A 10,023-nucleotide genomic window follows, 5' to 3' on the forward strand; every position below is an offset into this window, starting at 1 on the left:
TATATCAGCTGATCTGCCTCATGTATCGTTACATTCAAATGATTTACGCATGTTAAGCTACATCCAGATCCAATGATGGCACCTTTAGTGTGTTGAAACCGGTCGTCTAGTAAACAGTGCTTAAGCGATCTTGGCTTTTAAGTTATTTATGATACGGATTTCACTAAATACTGATTCACGATGACGGTTTGTGTATTGAGGGTGCCAGAAACAAACTGAAAATTTTGTGAGAGTGTTGCTGAGTAGATTGTACTGAGAAAGAATTGTCAAGAAAAAAAGTTCGATACGCTGTGACGTGTCTGTTTGATTAGCACTGAAGTTAACCAATCGTGAAGTTGCGTGTGCCCATTCAAGCAGCCCACCATAGACGGTGTCGCCAAAAGCGTTCTTTGTTTGGGTACCAGAAACCGAGCAACAGAGCGATGCAAGCATTGCGCATGGGACGGTAGTAAGGATCGAACCCGAGCCAAATGTTTAGCAGTCTGGTGCGCTACAATCTACACTATGAGAACAACTGACATTAACTGTGTCTGGCAGTCCGCTTGAATTTGCGAACGCAACGTCAGTCCTAATTCACTTGTAAAGGGCGTAATGTATCGAATTTTTTCTTAACAGTTATTTCTCAACACAACCTGCCTTCTAAAACTCTTACAAGCTTCTCCACTGTTACATCTACATCTACGTGATTACTCTGCTATTCACAATAAAGTGCTTGGCAGAGGGTTCAATGAACCACCTTCAAGCTGTTTCTCTACCGTTCCACTCTCGAACGGCACGCGGGAAAAAAGAGCACTTAAATTTTTTGTGCAAGCCCTGATTCTCTTAGTTTTATCGTGATGATAATTTCTCCATGTGTAGGTGGGTGCCAACAGAATGTTTTCGCAATCGGAGGAGAAAACTGGTGATAAAATTTCGTGAGAAGATCCCGTCGCAACGAAAAACGCATTTGTTTTAATGACTGCCACTCAAATTCACGTAGCATGTCTGTGACACAATCTCCCCTATTTCGCGATAATACAAAACGAGCAGCCCTTCTTTGTACTTATTCGATGTCATCCGTCAGTCCCACCTGATGCGGATCCCACATCGCACAGCAATACTCCAGAATAGGGGGGACAAGGGTGATGTAAGCAGTCTCTTTAGTAGACCTGTTGCACCTTCTAAGTGTTCTGCCAATGAATCGCAGTCTTTGGTTTGCTCTACCCACAATATTATCTATGTGATCGTTCCAATTTAGGTTATTTGTAATTGTAATCCCTGACCACGCTGTATAATTTAGCACCGCTACGCCACACAAGTGATCCTGGCGAAGATCGTGCGACCAGTGCGAATCCTGGGCTGGCCACTAGACTTCTTCTAAGAAGATAAAGAGATGATATTTTCGATAAATGTCACAAAAAGGCTAAAGTTGTGTAAGGAGTCTTGCGAAACATCAGATTACTGCAAAGAATATGTGTTCTATGATAAAGCCAAATAATTTTTAAAATTTTATTATAACCACTTCATCATCATGCTTTATTAACATTTAACTTGGTCACTGAAATCGAGTAATAATTTCAGATTCACACAAGGCTTGTTTCGAGGGTGCATAATTATAAAGTCGCTATTGTTTTGATTCCATTTGAAAAAACTTCTGTGTTGTTCTCGTAGAACAGCTTCAAAGACGCTGCCTACTTTGTGCTGAGCTGACGTGCCTCGAACATAATAACACAAGAGGCCCTTAAATATCCATGTAGGAAGAGAGAAAGATGGCTTGTATGGAGACAGACTTAATAGTGAATTATATGTTTAGCTGAAGAAGGAATTTCTCTTCAAGTAAGCAATTTCAGACTGCGTTTAGATGTTTGATGAGCATTGTCTCCCTATAGGTGCCAGTACTTCTCTTCTATCGGAATAGTTTCCGAGCCAAAGTTAGAAAATATCAAACCTATTATTCCCTTCATAGTACTCATGTATTACATGCTCACTTATGGAAACTGTCATGGCCGGCCGGTTCTAGGCGCTACAGTCTGGACCCTCGCGACCGCTACGGTCGCAGGTTCGAATCCTGCCTCGGGCATGGATGTGTGTGAAATCCTTAGGTTAGTTAGGTTTAAGTAGTTCTACGTTCTAGTTGACTGATGACCTGAGCAGTTAAGTCCCATAGTGCTCAGAGCCATTTGAACCATTTGAAAGTGTCATGTACGATAAGAGGATATTTTAGCGCCAATCGTAGAGCACATTTATTTCCTGCATGCCACTGTATTTACACGTCATTAGGCCCATATTTATCCAATGCCAAGATATTTTCGTGATGAGGCGCCTACTCAATAAGAAGAGCAACAGGCCAGTGATTAGAAGATTACTAAGGAACAACTATTCTAAATAACATATGACAACTGCACATCGGACAACATCTGGTTCGCGGGGGACTTAAATCACCTACAAAATGTTAAAGAAATGGAACGTCTCTATATGACAATGAATGATATTTCACGATAATTTGTATTTAGATATTGTCTTCACGTAAGTTGAACCGCAGAGGAACACTAATGTGCAACGACAAAGCCTCAAGCAATGAAGACGTGTAAACACGGAGTCCCTGTCTAGATTGTACGATAAATCTCTCCATTGATGATAACCGCATGTTGTTTCACGACCTTCGACTACGTCATACTAAACCACAGTTAGTACATTAATGCGCCTGACTTCTTCACTGTGTGTCTTCTGAACTTAACTTCTACAAATATTTAATTTTTTATATATTTTTCCTTGAAACTTTAAACAAGTCTGTGACACAAACGCACATGAAATGAACAGAATGAACTGGAACTCAGACAGTCATGCTCAACAAACAAGGGGATGAAGAAATGTAAATAGATGACATAATACACCGTGTAAAACTACTAAAAAACATTTGATCATTTTCATGCAGACATGCTGGTCTTAGCACTGGGAGAAATGGTGGTGTAACATTTCGAGAAGGTTGGACACCCTTTTCATTCTACGCGGCCAGGCTATAAAACCCAGTGGTTATCCTAAACAGTTCGAGTAAATGTGGTTACCTCAAATAAGTTTACATCTCGTGTTGAGTTCATCCCCCGGTTCTAATTACTTCGAAATCGACGAAATGTTGGAGACCAAACCACCATAATTCTCGGCATTGGCCAATAAACATATTTATGGCACACATTACGTTGTTATATTTCTTTATTTTACTTTTAATAGGTACGTATTGTACTCGCTTTAGGCAAATATCACTGGTAATTTTTTTTTATTTTCTCATTTTCATTGTAGACAAGAGACATTTTGTGCTACTTAGAAGGTGCTTTCCGCACTGAATAGTACTGTATAAAATAGTAATGATAGACACATGTCGTTGCAAATTTTTATTACCTATTCTGAGAAATTCTTTTTTCAGTTAAAAAAAGTGGTTCAAATGGCTCTGAGCACTATGGGACTTAACATCTGAGGTCATCAGTCCCCTAGAACTTAGAACTACTTAAACCTAACTAAGCAAAGGACATCACACACATCCATGCCCGAGGCTTGATTCGAGCCTGCGACCGTAGCGGTCGCACGGTTCCAGACTGAAGCGCCTAGAAACGCATGGCAACTGCGGCCGGCTTTTTTCGGTTAATTAGGTTTAATTCAAAATAGCAGAATTAAGGTGAGAAACACAACTCTGAACTTTCATGATTACGCTATTCCTTATAGAACAGATTGCTTAATTTCATAAGCTAATAACTGACGAAAAGATAGTGAGAACTGGGGTTTAAGTGGTATTAATCGGTGAACTATAATTTCTATCGTGTTAAGACCATGACGATCGATATAGATTTTGTGACAAGAACGGAGAACAAGCTGGTACACAATGAGAAAGCTAGTGTACTGAATGATCTGTTTAGTGTCTGAAAAGCTGTCTTCAGCTTTCATTGCAGTGTGGCTTGAAAACAGATACAAATTATATATTAACGTTGTATTTACCTTACCGTGAAAAGTATCACTACTTTTCCGAAATTGGAGCTACGAAATTATTGATTCTATCCATAATTTAACTACACCTGCGAGTCATTTCTGAAAGTGCAGCACAGACGTTTCTATTCAATCGAACATTAAATTTGTTGTGCGATCCTACAATACCACTGTAACTCCGCTACAGAGCCTGTAAGGTGAAATAAATATATGTCCTCTTTTATTCTAGGAATATTTACATGAAATGTCTGATAGACGATGTATGGGATTTCCTTTGTACAAGTCTACGTAATGACTTCAATGTGGCTGAAATCAGCAGTAAAACTATCATCTTGACGATGAAATTATCGATGGTGACCGAAATTCCTTGGCATTGCCTACTGAAGAAGCGGCTTGTACACAAAAGAACATGTAATCACTTAATAGCGCTGTTTCTACTTCCTACAAGAAGGTGCAGTTCTCACGATTTCGAGGTTTTGTGCAGTGATTTGCCTTTTAAAACGATGAGGTACAATGGTTGAGGGGTTGAGCTATTTTTTGGCGTGGAGCAAGTTTCGTATCCCCACAAGACATCCAGATCTAGAATGTACGTGATGTCCCTAATTCACTTGACGCAAATGCCACGATTATTCCTCAAATGAAACTAATGCAGATTCCGGTCTAGGTCCTTGTCCAGTTAGAGCGTTTGCTTTTCTCTCCAGCTTACGATGCCACTGACAGTGTTGTCATTAATCATACTGCTTCATTAAACTGTGTTTCTTTTTTCTGTCTGCATTAATTCCTTGAAACATTATTCGGTAGACAGGAATGAAAACCAGTTAGCAAATTTACTATAACAAATATATTTCTCCTAGAAATCGTAGACATTCACCATGACAGTTTTATTAGAATCTGAGGGGCAACTATCACGATAAGAAACTGGGTCCTCTGTAGTGTCCTGCAAAAGGTGAAATCGTAAAAGCACGTTTAACGTTCTGATTCAAAAATGGTTCAAATGGCTCTGAGCACTATGGGACTCAACTGCTGAGGTCATTAGTCCCCTAGAACTTAGAACTAGTTAAACCTAACTAACCTAAGGACATCACAAACATCCATGCCCGAGGCAGGATTCGAACCTGCCACTGTAGCGGTCTTGCGGTTCCAGACTGCAGCGCCTTTAACCGCACGGCCACTTCGGCCGGCCGTTCTGATTCGTATTCATAGAAGACGCAAACGATAAAGACTGACAGATTGCGAACCAGTTGCCGTCGGAATGCGAATTAGCAGGTCTCTTTAAAAGCTGGAGCGTCTGCCAGTCGTAGAAGGAAGCTTGCAGGCAGTCAAGGCCAAGCAATCATTTACCACGTCCGACCTGTTCGCCCCTAGAAAGCGTAACAAGTTCAGCAAGACCATCACTTTAGCATCGAGAGCTACATGGTAAATCTTACTTTCCTGTGTTCAAGGACGAACGGTGCTTCTTGCAGAATATTTTCTGCTGCATGCCGATATTATCGAATCTCTTGAGACAGCTTCTCGTTTAATTACATTTTGTTCGTTGATGGCCTTTTCTCGAGCAACTGCAAGGAAAAGTCTGAATCTATTAGACAAGATGTTCTTGTCGTGTAATGAACGGGACGTTAGATTAGATGGTTTCTCTTAGGTTTTTGTATGTGAGTTTAGTGGACTGCATATGGACTTTATTAAATATTTGAGAATATTTTGGGGCAGTGTTATGACGGATTAAAAGGTTGGATGAACCAACGGGTTTGTGGATGTTAGATGAGACTCGGCAAAAGGAAAAGCGCATCCTTTTCGTGCAACGCTTTTTCCGAAGTTTAAAGTGCCACTCTGAACCTTGAACAATCATTATTCGAGATAGCAGTATCCGTACATAGCTCTCGGAAGAACTAAATGCGTAAGAAATGACAGGATACCTCACATAACAGGATACCGACAGTTTTCCTGATCTTGATTAGCGAATGAAATAAAACAGGGAGGAATATACACTGGTGCCCAAAACTAAGGCAACAAACCGCTATTTCTCTGTCCTGTGTCTAATTCGCGATATAATCATACAAACTGTCAACAGATCAACAGATGACCGTAAGATCGTGTTCTGCACGAAAGATGGAATTTTGGTCAATGGAAAACCACACAAACGATTTATTTATTTATTTTTGGAGTCCAAATAATTACAGAACCTAATAAGTATAGATTCACATAACAAATTTGCAAAATTAAATAGGTACAGTAGTATTTATGACACAGATTCAATAATATATACAGACAACCAGCAGATAAACAAGCAGCAAGATGATTATATTTTTTGGCGGGCCCAGTTTTCGGCGGTTATCATAGCAGTTTCGCTGGCTGCAACAAGATCACAGATAGTGCATACAGCCGATAGGTTCCTGCAGACTAGCAGATATTGTTCGTCCTGTACGTCACCACATTGACAAATTTCCTCCTCATTACTGTAGCCCCACTTCCTAAGGTTGATTTTACACCTTGACATCCCAACTCGCAGTCGGTTTAAAGTCTTCCAGGTCACGTATGACAGGTGTGAACCTTCGGCTATTTCCTCCTTGACCTTTATGCGATTGTCTTCAGCTAGGGAGTCTCGCCAAAGCTCCTCTCTGCGAGTTCTGGGAAATGAACGAACTGCCATAGTTTCCTGTAGGGAAGCTTTTTCTTGACCTTGACCTTGAACATCTAAATCTACATGATTACTCTGCAATTCACATTTAAGTGCTTGGCACAGGGTTCATCGAACCACAATCATACTATCTCTCTACCATTCCACTCCCGAACAGCGCGCGGGAAAAACGAATACCTAAACCTTTCTGTTCGAGCTCTGATTTCTCTTATTTTATTTTGATGATCATTCCTAGCTATGTAGGTTGGGCTCAACAAAATATTTTCGCATTCGGAAGAGAAAGTTGGTGACTGAAATTTCGTAAATAGATCTCGCCGCGACGAAAAACGTCTTTGCTTTAACGACTTCCACCCCAACTAGCGTATCATATCTGCCACACTCTCTCACCTATTACGTGATAATACAAAACAAGCTGCCATTTTTTGTACCCTTTCGATGTCCTCCGTCAATCCCACCTGGTAAGGATCCCACATCGCGCAGCAGTATTCTAACAGAGGACGAACGAGTGTAGTGTAAGCTGTCTCTTTAGTGGACTTGTTGCATCTTCTGAGTGTCCTGCCTATGAAACGCAACCTTTGGCTCGCCTTCCCCACAATATTATCTATATGGTCTTTCCAACTGAAGTTGTTCGTAATTTTAACACCCAGGTACTTAGTTGAATTGACAGCCTTGAGAATTGTACTATTTATCGAGTAATCGAATTCCAACGGATTTCTTTTGGAACTCGTGTGAATCACCTCACACTTTTCGTTATATAGCATCAACTGCCACCTGCCACACCATACAGCAATCTTTTCTAAATCGCTTTGCAACTGATACTGGTCTTCGGAGACCTTATTAGACGGTAAATTACAGCATCATCTGCCAACAACCTAAGAGAACTGCTCAGATTGTCACCCAGGTCATTTATATAGATCAGGATCAGCAGAGATCCCAGGACGCTTCCCTGGGGGTCACCTGATATCACTTCAGTTTTACTCGATGATTTGCCGTCTATTATTACGAACTGCGACCTTCCTGACAGGAAATCACGAATCCAGTCACACTACTGAGACGATACCCCATAGGCCCGCAGCTTGATTAGAAGTGAGGATCGGTGTCAAAAGCTTTCCGGAAGTCTAGAAATACGGAATCAACTTGAGATCCCCTGTCGATAGCGGCCATGTCTAGAAATACGGAATCAACTTGAGATCCCCAGTCGATAGCGGCCATGTCTAGGGTCTATTTCTTGTATTTCTTCTTCACTTCTGTTGCAGCTGGCCTTCGAATGCGTGGCGGTGCTATACACATAATTTGGCACAGCTTATTTCCGGAACCGCGCGACTGCTACGGTCGCAGTTCTGAATCCTGCCTCGGGCATGGATGTGTGTGATGTCCTTAGGTTAGTTAGGTTTTAGTAGTTCTAAGTTCTAGGGGACTGATGACCACAGATGTTAAGTCCCATAGTGCTCAGAGCCATTTGAACCATTTGGTACAGCTTATTGACATGATTGGGTCGTAAGCAGCCTGTCAATAAGCTGTACCAAATTATGGGTATAGAACCGCCACGCATTCGAAGGCAAGCTGGAACAGAAGTGTATAAGAAAAAACGATGACGTCAGGGGACCTATCAAACGGAGCAGCTTCTGTTGGGAAGTCCTACATCCACAATCGCTGTGTTCACAGTCACAGACGGTGTAGTTTGGCTCAGACAAGACGCCTACCAGACTCACTGCGGTGAAGGGCCATAGGAAGAATGGAAGCAGGATAGTCGCAAATACATGTGGCCAGATGGCTTAACATGAATCTTTCTGTTTCTCGGATGTGGTGACAGTTTATAGAAACGCAAACTGCACCCCGAAGATCAGGGCAAGGTAGACCAAATGTGGCATCAGACGCAGACGCGAACATCGTGAAAAGAGGCCGATATCGAGGAGCATTAGGGATTATGTTGACTACTCGAACGCCTGCTCATGAATTTGTATGGGTGATTTGAAAAGGTTTTGAGCCGTGTGAGGCTCGCGTTCATGCCGTTTGTTCTTTGGAATTTTGTCACATCTAGTGGCGTCTTGTTTCTTCCTTACTTACTGGTGTAACGAAGTAGCTGGCTTGCCTCCCTGAGTGGCACCAGCAGCGCTTATCGATACAAGTACTGTCGTACTATCTTTGGTGCGACAGCTAATATTTCCGGGTGGTGGTGGTGAGTGTGGTGGTCAGTCGGTTGGGATGGAGCAGGGAGGAAGTCTCTGTGGAACGTGCCCAGGCTGGGATCGCTGGTGGGGTGCACGAGCTGTCGGATTGTGATGTGCTAGCAGCGAGAGCGACAAAGTTTGTTGCCCAACGAACCTGGACGCTGAAGTTGAATGATCAGTTAACCTATTATGAAACCTCAATTACTGTGACATCTCTTCGTTCATTTACGGGTTGTTGCTCCCTGAAACATTCGTGCTAGCAGCAACGTATGATGTGTTGGAGTCGGCGAAATCTTGCAGCCGTCTTCCTGTATTGTGATTAATTATTAAATTGACTGTTACTTGCCAGTGAAGTGCACCAGCGGTATTTTCTACCCTATGGCCATTAACGCCCCAGTTACCTGCCCTGGTCGTGAGTGTAGATTTCCAGCAGTGTGCCTTTCCTCGTCATGTTGATGCTCTCCAGCACGGTGTGTAGTTCGACAGTCATTTAAGATGTTTGGTTTATCTTTCGCTTAGAGTGATTATTGTTCCCTTGGCTGTTTCTAGACGCCAATTTCTGGAAACGTAGTGCTGTTCGTATCCTCGTCCTCGGCCGATATTTTCCATCGTTGTGCCGTTGGTCGGGCGGAAGGGAATTGGTTCAATTGTTGGTCGGTCGTTGGGCTGTCCCTAGTTTGGGTTGCCATCCGATTACTTCTACTCTTGGCTGCCTGCCTCACCTCGCCTTACATTTGAGCTACCTTCACTGGTCAACGCTTGGAACACTTCTGAGCACCACTTGTTCTGATTTTCATTTTAGTTTGAAGTATTATGCGAGGCTTTTGGCCATGTATTAATTCAGTTAATGTTTTTAAAAATTTTACGTAAAGGGCTTCAGCCTTGTTAAATTAAAATTTTGAAGATTAGTTTTATTTTAAAAAAAAGAAATTATTTTTTCTTAAAATTTTTTGTATCTGAAATTGTTTGTAACCCACCCCCTAAGCCGTTAGTTGTTCGATCTGTTATGTGTGGCCGTCAGCCAAGGATTTACGTGAACCCCTTTTCATAAGGCCTTCAGCCCTGTGTATTCTATAAAGGAGAATTTTTATAAGAAGGAAGGGGTTTATTTTAAATTGTTTGTCTGACTTGGTGTTCAGGCCTTCAGCCATTGTTTCAAATTTGTTTGTGGCCTTCAGCCGTGCAATAAGTTAATATTTCATTAATTAGGCTTTCGGGCATTATTAATTTATTTTAATTATAGTTGTCCTTCAGACATGTAGT

Source organism: Schistocerca piceifrons, chromosome 8, assembly GCF_021461385.2.
Source record: "Schistocerca piceifrons isolate TAMUIC-IGC-003096 chromosome 8, iqSchPice1.1, whole genome shotgun sequence".
NCBI lineage: Eukaryota > Metazoa > Arthropoda > Insecta > Orthoptera > Acrididae > Schistocerca > Schistocerca piceifrons.